Source organism: Sphaeramia orbicularis, chromosome 8, assembly GCF_902148855.1.
Source record: "Sphaeramia orbicularis chromosome 8, fSphaOr1.1, whole genome shotgun sequence".
Lineage (NCBI taxonomy): Eukaryota > Metazoa > Chordata > Actinopteri > Kurtiformes > Apogonidae > Sphaeramia > Sphaeramia orbicularis.
The window spans coordinates 22111178-22124625 of NC_043964.1; the positions used below are offsets into that span (position 1 = coordinate 22111178).

The 13448-nt window shown below is 34.8% G+C and overlaps 1 pseudogene; it reads right to left on the reverse strand.

Moving 5' to 3' along the window:
* The window catches only part of LOC115424789 (disintegrin and metalloproteinase domain-containing protein 11-like), a 40854-nt pseudogene that overhangs the window by 11273 nt on the left and 16133 nt on the right, over positions 1 to 13448 (reverse strand).

Below are 13448 nucleotides of genomic sequence, written 5' to 3' on the forward strand. Positions count from 1 at the left end.
TGGAATTTTAATAATATTCTGCCTGTTATTTAATGTTTTGTGTATTTGTAGATCCACTGCGATCTCTAAGTTGTGATTCACATGCATAAATGATAAACTAAGGTGTAATATTGTGAACATTGCACTTACTAATAAATTTTCAGGTTGTTCACATTTCTTTATGTTATGTTCAAGTACAATTCGTAGATGTAAACATTTTCATTTCGGAATTTACTTTTTTCACTTGAAAGTTCTTATCCTATTATTTATATTATGGCCCACTTATTATCATGTTAGGCTGTATGTAGCCCCTGAACTAAAATGAGTTTGACACCCCTGCTCTAGATCATGGGTGTCCATTTCATTTTAGTTCAGGGGCTACATACAGCACAACGGGATCTCAAGTGGGCCGGACCAGTAAAATAATAGGCATAATTACTTTTACATACCTAATAATTCACATTTTTCACTTTGTTTTAGTGTGAAAAATGTCAAATTGCATAATAAAAATAAAAATAACCTCAATAACCATGTAAACCTGACATTTGACATTTTTGTTTTTAGACACATCTGGTCCTACCTGGCTTGAGTCTCCGGTGCAGGTTTCTGGGATATCACAGTCGTTCACAGCCTCGCGACACACAACACCTCTTTGCTCGTACTAAAAAAATAGAAAAGGTAGGTTATTAACAGCCCAAAATGTTGTATATAACCATAAACTTTTTTAATAAATCCAAACTTTTAATAAATGATGTTAAAATGTTCTTACTGATACTGACTAATCTATGGGTCTGTACAGTTTATCTCAGATTTTCTTGAAAACACTGTGTTAACACTTCTAGGCCATGAGACATAATAATAAAGTCATTATATGATGTTATTATTATCGCTAAGTTGGCGTTTGTTGATTCCTCTTTATATTCCTCTCAATAATCATCTTTGACTAATGCAATGATTACATTCTCAGTCCTAGTTACACCTTATCTAACAAGAACAAGTGGTGCCAGGCACAACAAGCCCCGCCCCTCGCACATATTGTAGCTTATTTTGACTTCAATCCAGCTGATGTCATCGTGTATATGGTGTGATGATGTCAACATATCAATAGCCTCTGTATATGTGCTAAGTCTGAAGTAAACTGAAACAATGCTCATTTGAAATTTTGCCCATTATAAGTAAATGGTTAAAGAAAAAAGATTTTAAAAATTCATAAAAATTGGAACTTTGACTTAATTTTCCCAAAATGTAACCACATCTATTCTAGGTCACTGGCAATCTATAAACCAAATTTGGTATGAATTCAACAAATAGTTTTTCTGCTACAGACATTTGAAATTTCACCCATTATAGGTAAATGGTAGAAAAAAAATTAAAAATTCATTAAAAATTTGAACTTTGACCTACTGTTCCCAAAATGTAATCAGATCTATTCTGGATCACTGACAATCTATAAACCCGATTTGGTATGAATTAAACCAATATTTTGCTGCTAGACTGTTAACAAACAAAGAAACAAACAAACCGATTCAAATTTCAACTTTCTGGCTAACAGTACTGATGGGCCTGGGGATTTATGTGACCACTAGAGGGAGTAGTGAGTCACTGGACACAGCTCCAAATGAAAAGAATGGAGTTTGATGCTGAAAACACTGTGTTTCTTCTACACAGGCGAGTTTGATTATGAGAAGGTATTATTATGGAATGTTATTATCTTTGCTAAGTTGCCGTTTGTTGATCCATGGTTCAGACTAAACTGTGACAGTAAACTGTGACAAACGAGGCCAGGTTTGGACGATTCATAACAGATCTTTAGTGCAGCTACTGACAACACAAACTGTACAGAAAACAGAGGTAATTTGTGGTTTTACTTTAGCTGTTTTCCATCTAAAAACAGAGCTAGACTAGCAGAGACTCAAAAACAGTCTCTATCCAACAGCAATAACCACCCTCAATGCCATAAAAAACAATCTCTAACACAACACATATATACAGTGACGGGATCGTGCAATGACAGAATGAATGGCTGTATGTGTTTGTTTCTGTATTTATTATTATTGTGGTGTTTGTGTTGTTGTTTTTTTTTTTTACTATGCACTGATTGATACTTTTTTAAAATTTCGTTGTACATGTTGCATGTTACAATAACAATAAAGGACTATTCTATTCTATTCTAAGCTAACAGAGCTATAAAGTAAACTATCAGCTGATGCGGCACGTGAAGATTAAAGACAGTGTTATTTTGAACTACTGTTAAAATAAGCGGCTATAAGTTTTAGTTTGAAGATACAAACTTGATGATACCACAATACAGATGTGTGAAAACAATAAGCTTTAAACTTTTTTCAGTGAGTGATACAGTCTGTGGATACGTAAGGTTGATTTGTCTGTGATTTTGGTCCTAAGTGTGTTGTAGAAGGCGTTTTCCCTCCTGGTACTGAGAGTTTAGAATATTAATCCTACAAAGAACCACTCTGGGACTTTAACTAAGACCTCTTTGTTATTGTCTCTTTCTCTTAGGAGCATAGAAACTTACACTTCACTGTTGTTTTTCACACAAAATAGGAACAGATCTCCAATTTTTTGGTAAAATAATTTGTTTTTTTCTTAATTAGCAACACTGACCAAGCTGGATGTCAAACAAAAAACTCTCTAATGAGATGCAGAAATAAGTGTTAGTGAGATTATTTCCTGCCAACATCATTTTGTGACAAATGTGTTTTGATTTTGCTGTTAAATGGCCTCTTTATCTCCTCTGTCACAGTTTTTTAAACCCCTGTAAAGTACATCTCTGCTACAGTATTTATCTGTCTATCTATACAGGTCACCTCACCTTACAGCCGCTGCAGCAGAGTCCATTACTGCACATGGCGTCGTGGGTAAGCGTACATTTCTTACAGCATGCGCCTCCACTTCGTGCACACTCCTGCAGCAACACACATGAAAATAAGCTGTCGGCTGAGTTTGAACGCCATACCGTCCAGTACCCCACATGAAGACAGAAGGTGGAGGCTCCGCCCATCTGCATCAGGCTGCGTTTCATGCATAGAGATGTAAAGATACACAGTGTCCAAATGTGTACTCACCACCTGGGATCCACAATCACACTCCTCGCCTGCCTCCACAAAGCCATTCCCACACTCTGGAGGGTCAAACAGCTTGGAAAAGAGAGGAGCATATAGAATACAAGAACATATATGAGTGAGCGACAGATGGGTGAGGAATGAGATACGTCTGAGAGAGAGGGAATGGCTGGCTGCTGATACTGTCGCGGAAAAAATTATTAGACTACCCCTTGTTTTCTTCAATTTCTTGTTCATTTTAATGCCTAGTACAACTGTTTTTACATTTGTTTGGACAAATATAATGATAACAACAAAACAGCTCAAAAGAGTTTAATTTCAGAGCTGATATCTATCCATTTTCCATGTTTTCTTGATAATAACCAACATCACTTAAGTTCTTACATCAATAGCTATGGCATTGTACTGACAAAAACAGTGCTTTTAGGCATTCCATGTTTTCTTTTCTGTCTGTTTTAGTCACATGATACACACAGGAGTTAATATCTGATTGCATAACCATTGTTTCTGATGACTTTGGATGGTCTAATAATTTTTTTCCGCAACTGTAGAAGAAAACAGGAATGTTACTGTAGGGCTGGGTGATAAGTGGCTAAAAACTAAATCTATGATCGACTGTAATCCATCTACGTTAAATTACAAAAATTATGTAAGTAGTTAAAATAAGTTGCAGCACTTACAAAGGTGTCATTTTTGGAAACCAAATTTGGAAACACCTGGTCTTCCATTTTTCTTTTTTTCAGAGAAAAATGCATTTTCCTATTATTTATATACATCAAATTAGATAATTTAATAGTATGAAGATTTATTTGACCAAACAAATATATAAATGTACAGATACTGGCATAAAAATCTCTTCAAACAGTAGATTTTGAATAAAATATGTTGTTATGTCATGTTTTTCACAAGTTTAGGGACCATGCAAACTCCTTACAGTATATACATGTGGGTTAAAGACTGTGATTAATGCTGTGTCTGCGCTAAGGTAAATATTCTCCAAAAATAGATGATTTTTTTTTTTACATTTCGGCCTCTTGCCCACACAGAAATGGTATTTTAGGTTACAAAAACTGATCTTTTAAACTTTCCCATGTGAAGACTATCGAAAATGTGTTGTGTTTATCTGTGTGAACATAGAAAGTAGAAAGATTAGAAAACAACTGGCATTGTGAGTAATTTTTCTCCTATCTGTTATTGCTTTGTGGACTGAAGCTGCACCTGAAACATCAAATCCAGGTGTATAAATCACCTATAAACCCATGTAAAGAATACAAATCATGTATCACTTATGGTAACTTCATTTTAGAATTTAACTTATAGCATTAATAATTAAATATGTTTAGAAAAATACCCATCTTTGTGTGAGTGTATTGATACATGAAAAACACTGAAAAAATGTTATGGTGTTTACTTCTACATATTTTGTGTAGTTTTAAAATGTCACCCCCCCTCAAAAAAACCCCCCTAAATCTCTTAATATGAATGTAACAAATAACAGCATGCACATGTCTATCAGAAATGATAAAAGACAAGGTGTTTCCAAACTTTTGATAGACACTGTAATAGTAGTTTTAAATCATGTGAAACAACATTAGTAGGGAATGATTCCACAAACACATCCACAATGAATGCAAGACAACAAACAGCATCATTTTCTGGCATGTAAATGAAACTATTGTGCTGTTCTTCTGGCTAAGATTGTCTTGATTGTTGATTTTTGTATTATTATTTATGTTTACTTGTTCACATATATGTTAAATTTCATTGCATGTTTGGAATAAACCATTAAATCAAAGCAAATCAAAATAATTTTGAAGCAGAAAAACCTCTCCAGAGGAAGCACTTATATTTGCAGTTCTTAGTGTTTGAGCAGATGGTGTAAATGTTGTCTGTACACACTCCATATTACATCCATTCATTAATGTAAAATAATCGTTAGCTGTACTGTTCTGTTTTTGATTATAACACTAAAGTGGAACATTTCTGACTGGTACCTACAGTAAAAAAGACTGAATCTGAAACTGAATCCCAGCCTTGTTTTGACGTTCTATAAGTGACTCTATTTTCTGGTGTAAACCTCTTCTGATAACCAGGCCTCACCACATCCCACATGCACACATGGCCCTCACCTTGCTGGGCTTGTTGAAGAGGCAGCTCCCGCCCCCCTGGAGCAGGAACTGGATGTACTCGTCAACACTGCAGCGAGAAAACTTTCTGGGCAGATTGTATCTGAATTCGCAAACACACATAGAGACACAAAAATCCAGAGCAAGACATGAAGGAAACGAAAACAAAAAAGCACAATGAGTTTTGCCAAAGCCACTGTGGGTGTCTGTATCTCTTTGCAATCTGACAGAAATGTTACCATCTGTACAAGGATATTATTCAAATGAATAATTGAAATTAGTGTTGCTCCATCTGGAATGAGGAGCTGAATCTAAATCACTCATACAATAAGTACATTTAATTCAACATTTGTAGTGTTTTTCACGCTGGCCAACCTGCTGATGTCTGACGTTCCGACACATTTACTCTATGCATCAGATACAAGCTGTGATTATCAGCGGCTCGGCTCATTGCGGACTGAGTAAAAGTCACGACCTCCTTCTGTTACAGGTGTTTAATTGTCTAATTGAGTGAAATGAACGGAACAAATCACAGCTTAGAGGGAGCACGACAAGAAAACAGTCCTGCTGTCTGATGTTTAACTGTGTCAACAAACTGGGAGGAAATGCCGTGCACAGGTGCGTTATGCTTTTTAATGCCGCTCGTTTTGTTGTGCGTCGGTTCGGATATTTACCCCGTGTCTTCCATGATGCAGCCCAGCCAGGTGTCCGGACACCTGCAGTCTCCTGGGAAGAAGATCAGACGCAAAAAACACAGATAAGACAAGGAAAGAAGGAATGATGATACGAATGCATTGTGATTTGTATTTAATAGAGCAAGATACTGAACTCCATTATTTTTTTTTTAAATACAGGATTTCGCCAATGATTTTCATTCATCTTTATTATTAATCCTATTATTTTTAACCCTTTCATGCATAGTGGTCATTACAGTTGACAGTTATTCTCCAGCTGTTGTCTTGTATATTCATGGATTTTGCTGTTTTAGTTCCATATCAGCCAACACAGTGGACACTCATGCATCATCTCATACACTGTAATTCATACCATTACTGTAACTTTGCTGTTCTTCATAAACATGATCTGTACTAACATGTTTGAGCGTAAATCAAGTGCTTGTTATTGTTATTAGACTGTAATTAACAGTTGTTTTTTTTTTGCTTTTTTTTTAACAAAATGGTTTCTTTTTTGCATATTAACTCCATGAAGTGAGTAATGACCTGTATTAGTGTATGTTAAAATGTGAGAAAACATCAGATTAGCTGCATTAAAAATATTTTTATTTTATAGTTTTCACACAGTAAACCAGTAAATACATTTCTTTGCTTCAAAAATTAAATGCATAGTGTCCAGTTGAATGGTTATTTTTGCAACTCCATGAAAAATAGGTTCATAAAAAAATGTTAATCGCACTGTTTTTTTAATGCCTAGAGGAATAAAAACATCCAGAAAAAAAACCTTAAGGCTCTCATAATTCATGCATGAAAGGGTTAATGACAGCTTTAACTGTAGAAAATGTTGAAGACCTGAAAATTAAAACTAAAGATTTGTTCTGTAATTTTTGCTTGGATAAAATTGAAAATGGTGTCGAAAAATGTATTGTTTTTGACGCCAAGGTATCAATCTAATGTAGGAAAATTCTGAACAATAACTCTACCAATTTACTGAGAATACTTGCCATATTGTGATATCCCAAAATAATCACAAATATTTTGAACATCATAAGAAACATCTCCACTCACCTGAATAAAAGTAGTTTGCTAAAACTAACAAAAGCTACTTATTTTATCATTACTTCCATATGTACCCATTGACCTTTTACAGTGTGACTAATTATGGCTTATTTAGAGTTTAGAATGATTTTTGTAAATAAGTCATGTCACATCTGCCATGTTCAAGTGCAAACGGAATATTATTCATTAAAAATGTTTAACAAATCTATGCCAGTCAGTGACTCTTATTTGTAAATTGTGTGTAAAATGAAACTATCATTAGATTCATCCTCCAGTAGTGGAATAAAGTAATAACAGAGTAGACAATATTGACAGTATCACTGATTGTTATTATTTATGTTACGATTAATCGCCAACTCAAATTTTAGACCCCTGGCAGAGAACATGTTGTGATAAATCAGCTTTAAATTTCAAGTATAGTAGACTAAAATAAGGTTTTTCTTTTTGTTTTGTTTTGTTTTTTCCCATGCATTTATTTATTTTATTTTATTTATTTTATTTTAAACTTTATTTTGCAGTTTTTCATTAACAAACATACAATTTACAAACATAGACACAAAAAGAAATGTATCCTCCCACCCCCAGGGCTCTTAAACAACAATAAAAAAAAAAAAAAAAATACAAACATATAGTCAGACAGGAACTTCTCATCATATTGTGGGTGAATTGACATATTGAGCCTATTATAAGTAGTTATAACCATCAAGATGTATCATTGAAAAGAAAATTCTACAAATTCTATAAAGGGACTCCAGGTCAGGGGGAAGTTTTTGCGGGCTTTACATACACTACAAACAATAGTTAAGGATATTTCTTTTTTTTTTGTCATTTTTTTGTTGTTTTTGCCATTTGTAAATAAAACTATGTCTGATCCAAGGTTATTATCGTTAACAAAAACTAACGAAATGACGATAACGAGAATTGAAAAAACATTTTCGTTAACTGAAATAAATAAAAACTATAATTAAAAAAAAATGATAACTAACTGAAACTGTATTGTGTGCTTACAAAACTAACTAAAATGTTTAAAAATTATGGACAAAATTCCCTTTGCTTTCGTCTTTGTCAATGTCGGATTGATATGAAATCGATTTATTTTGCTATAGCAATTGTAGCTAGCGGCACCACATGACACTTCACGACCTGTCACTTCTCATCACTTGTGGTTTAAAGTCGTCTTCTGGTTCCCACTCTACCTGGAAACATGAAGACTAAAGTTGGGAGAAAGCAGCAGAGTCCTGTCTGGGATTTATGGGAATATAATGGCGAGGAAGATAAAAGATTTGACAAAGCTAAAATGAATACTAAAACTAAACTAAAATTAAGCATTTAGAAAAAAAGAAAACTAATAAGAACTAGCAAACCTGCTCTAAAAACAAATTAAAACTAACTGAATTAGAGAAAAAACGGCAAAACTAAATAAAACTAAACTATAATGAAAAATCCAAAAGTATTATAACCTTGGTCTGATCATTTAAAAAAATGTGTTTCAGTTCAATTCACACACAAAAAAGTAAAAAGGGCTGTGCAAGAATCCCAACTGAAAAAAAAATAGCCCAAAAATTAAAAATATCCTTAACATTTTGTTTGTAGTATATCTTGTATCTCAGTTTCTCTAAAGGTAAGAAAGACAGTACATCTGTCAACCACTGCAGAAATGATGGGGTTGAATTTGATTTTTTATTTTATTTTTTTCAGTTTTTCTCTCTTTTTTCCTTCCTGAAAAGGTCAGTTTGTTTACTCACTGTTCTTGTGCTGAGTACCTCCTATAGGCACATATGTATTTTAACTACTGCGTTTTTAGTACCTGTATTTCATCTGTTTTTCTGCTTCCTCTTTTGTCTTTTTTTCTTTTCTAACTCTCAAAAACCCACTGTGAGCAGGTGTTATAAATTATCCTTTTCCTCCAAACAATACACAGCATCTGGTGCTTGTGCATAATTGTAGGCAGCAGTTCCAATTCTATTGTTATGTCCAAGTTAAATAAACACAATCTAAACTAATGTAATTTAATCCTCCGCAGAGGTATGCGGTCTATAGTGCACTGTGCTCCTGTCCTGGCGTTGAATAATGGACCTAATGGCTCTTCAGCATTAATCACTGAGCCCATTGTTCAGTGGCAGTGATGCTCCAACCACCTCCACCCTCCTCTCTGGACGCAGGTGACTAATCACCTAATGGAGAAGTCTAATTACAGAAGGGAACTGTTGGACAGGGATATCAACACCCCCCCCACACACACCCAGATATCAACCCCTCCCTCACAATCGCCCTCTGCCTTTATCCTCCCTCAGCAATCTCCTTCTAGTTATTTTGCAGATTTATTCAGCTCAGTGCTTGTTTTATAAATCTGTCAGTCCCTCTCACTAGATAATAATCCCACTATCCAGAGTCTTTTACCTGCAGAGTTGCGTATATTGTTCCACCTCATCCCGATGTTCTGGCCCAGGCTTTGGCACAAAGTGATGGCCATGACACCGACATTCCCGTACTGGAACGGACATGTCAAATCAGAGGTTTTAATGAGAAATGTAAACATTAAAGCAATATTAACCCTTTCATGCATGAATTATGAAGAAAGGTACCTAGATTTTTTTTAGATTGATTTTACTACTCAAAATTAGGCTACAGTTGAAATGCATTTTGAATTTTCTTTTAAAAATATGGTTTTATTCAGAAGATATTTAGCCTCCTGAGACCCAGGAAAGTATAAGTTTAGGCATTTTTTCTTTAAATCATTGCCCATTTTGGAAACATCATGATGCAACATTTTTTAGATGCATTTTTAAAATTTTGTCTGTAATGTCCTTTGTGGTAGACAGTTTTGTTTTTTTTTTGTTTTGGGTTTTTTTTTTATAAAGCTGCGAAACTCTTGTCCACAAACATGGACAGAAAACCCATAGCTGGGTCTTAGGAGGTTAACTGTATGAGATCACAGCACAGTCAAAATATCTAAAACTAAGATGATACTTTTTTCATTGTATTGCATAAGGTCTATAGAGACTGCTCCCATGTGGTTTGGAGAATATTGCCTTAATAACCCTTTGAAAAGTGAGCTTAAACTATGTGTCCACAAATGTGGGCATCATGCATGAAAGAGTTAAAGTAATATATACATGTAGCAGAGCATGTCAGGACAAACATCAGGTTCACACATAGTATTTTATAGGACTGCTTTTAGATTTAACCCTTTCTTACGTGATTTATTACCATTTATTAGACTATTATCCTCTGTATTTTGTTTCTTTTCAGCGTAAATCATGAATTTTTCTATATTCAATTCACTGATCATGTAGATGTTCATAAAAGCTCAGATTAAAGTTGAGGATTATTACATCAGAAACAGATAAAACTGAAAAAAAGTGACTTTCTCAGAATATATACCAATAAGTGAACATAAATCAAGTGTCTCCATTCATTGTCACTGATCCAACTCCATGGGTTTTACTGGTGAATCAATGCTGTAGAAGATGACGGCGTTTCCTTGTTCACTACAGAGCCACTGAACGTCCAAATGGATCATATCTGATGACCATGAAAAGATGAAACTGCATTTTACACCAATTATTTACATGTATTGATAGGATTAGTGGATCAACAGGTATTAAACATTACAGATGAGTGGATGCTTTTGTCATCACTCACTTATCTGTAGAGTTATGATAGTGTTTATTATAGTTCCACAGATGTTCTAGTTCAGTTATCTGTGCATCAACTGCATCCATGTGTCTCCCCCTACTCCCCCAGTCTCTATCTATCTCTATCGTTCTCTCCTTTTCTCTTCCTTTACTCTCTCTTTAACCCAAACTGGTCAATGCAGACGGCCATCCTCCAGGAGTCTGGGTCTGCTCGAGGTTTCTGCTGTTAAAGGGAAGTTTTTCCTCGCCACTGTCACTCAGTTTATTTAAATCCAGGTTAAAGACCCACCTGTTCTCAGCTGCATTTGAATAGAGTTTGTATTCATCAGTTCAGATCTGCACTGTTCCTTATAAGCTAAAAGTTTTTATCTGTTTTATCTGCTTGTCTGTTTTATCTGTTTTATCTATTTATCTGATTTTTTTTGTTTTTTCTGGGTTTTTTTTGTTTGTTTGTTTTTCTCATGCCTATACTTTTTACTGCCTCTGCTGTAATGGTTTTAATGTTTTATGTAAAGCACTTTGAATTGTCTTGTACATGAAATGTGCTATATAAATAAACCTGCCTTGCTTTGCCTTACCAGTCATAAGTGTTTGCTCCTGGAGGACTCTGTTGGGTTTCTGTAAATTGGCTTAGAGTCTGGTTTTGACCAACTCTATATGTAAAGTGTCATGAGATAACTTTTCTTATGATTTGGAGCTATATAAATAAAATTTGATTTGATTTGATCTTTTGATCGCCAGTGGCTGTTTGGGTCTTTATGGGTTAATTATGACAGTTGCATCATTTTGATAAGCTTCTGCAGAGTGACAGCATTTCTTTCCATAGTTGAATTAATTTTTGGCCAAGACCTTGAATTGATGATGGGAGAGTCAGAGTGTTCTCTTGCACATCCCAGCTTGTCAATGTCATTCAGGTCTGGACTCAGTTTTGTCCAATACATGTGTGAAAATGACGTCTCATTCTCCCTGAAACACTCTTTCATAATCTGAGTCTGCACACTTGGACATGAATATTTCTTTTACTAATTTTACTGATAATATTGTCTAGTACATATTATACGAATTATAGAAATTCTTTACTGTATTATTGAATATTTCTTTCCTGCTACTTTTTCTTATACTTGCATGGAGCAACTGTGACACACAACACTTTCCTCTAGGATTAATAAAGTATTCTGAATCTAAATGTAAAATCACAGTATTGTTATGTTGGAATATGCCGGCGTCATCAGCAAAGAAAAAAATCCTGTGTATAATTTCTAATATTTTTTGGTTTTCTTCCTCCTGAACCAAATGTCTTTGGGTTTGGGAAACACTTTTTTTGGTGTTTTGACACCAAACAATTAAACAGCAATATAATCAACAGTGAGTCCGTTTACATAACCATAAAAATGTGATAACTGCGAATAATCATATAATTGTAATAATCAGATCTGACATTTTGTTTCAGCAAATCCTCACATTTCTTTTGGAGCATATACATACAGTGATGATAGACTCATAACTTCCTATTATTTGACCATTTTACTTCCAGTTTCTCCCAATTTTTACACACATGCACAAATGTAAATTAATGAAAAATAAATGTGATTTTTTTTTTCAAATCCAGGTGTGTTAATCTGATTTGTCATAATCAGATTACTGTTTTCTGATAAACTATATCAGGTTATGCTGTTTACATGATCACTTCAATGATCGAATTAATCCAGAAATCGGCTAATGATCAGAGTTTTAACCCTTTATTGGGCGAGTGAGTATTTTTGGTAATTTCCACATACATTACAAGACAGTGGCAGCAACAATTATAGTGAGGCAATAAATCTCAGGTCCAATGTGGTCTACAGGGTCTGTAAAGTCCACCTCTGCATGAACAGTGAGTGTACCTGCTTTGTTAGGTACCATGAAGTAATGGTACTAATGGAAGGAATGATGTTCAAAGGGATAATGTGGATGTGGCCAGTGTCTGGATGAGCACTTATGTTGTAATCTTCTAAAAGTGATGTTCTTTTCACCTTACATGTGTTTTTTCTTGTATTTTATGTATACTTCTTGGATTTGTATTTATTTTTTGTCACTTACGGGAAAGGAACCAAATATGGTAACTTCACTGACCTAGATTTTCTTCATGACAAGAAAAAATTTTGAAAAAATTCACAAAAGTAATACATTCTTGTTATGTCCTCCAATAACACACTAAGGTTGAAATTTTGAATTTCAGAATATTTCTGAGTGCCCTATAAAGGGTTAATGCACATGTAAAGGGGTTCATTGAACATAACCCTGGTGTGAGAGTTTTCTTAGCTTTTGTTGCTTTTCACAGCCTTTTGAAGTCTCATCCTTGACAAAAGTAATGATGAATCCACGTTTAAACCTAATTAAGGCTAAGATGAGATTGAAGAAATGTAAGAATAGAATAAAACTTAATACTATAAGAGTGGACTTAGACTTTCCTTACCTCATTGACGCCTCCCCCTTCGTCAGAGAGCAAACCCCTCCAGTATAGGCCGTCCCAGTGCGACTACTATGAAAATTATGGCCCCTGTTGTGCACAAAAAACACAGCGCAATATAAAATACAATCTTGACTGTCAATAAAACATCAAACAGACCTAATGCAGACATGGGTGAAAGATATGTTTCCTCTTACGATAAAAGATGGACGACATCACACTGCTCTTTGATGTTGTCCTTCCTGTACTTCATGAAGTTCTGCAGCGTAACCAACGGGTCCTCCACGATGGGTATCATGTCTTTAGAGGACCAGGTCTCCATGGCAACAAGAACGATCCTTGTGTTCAGCTGTTCCTTGAAGATCTGCACATCAAAAATGCACAAATCCGGTCATTTATTGCGTTTTTGGCGTGACTCCTGCACTGTGATATTTTTGGGCTAT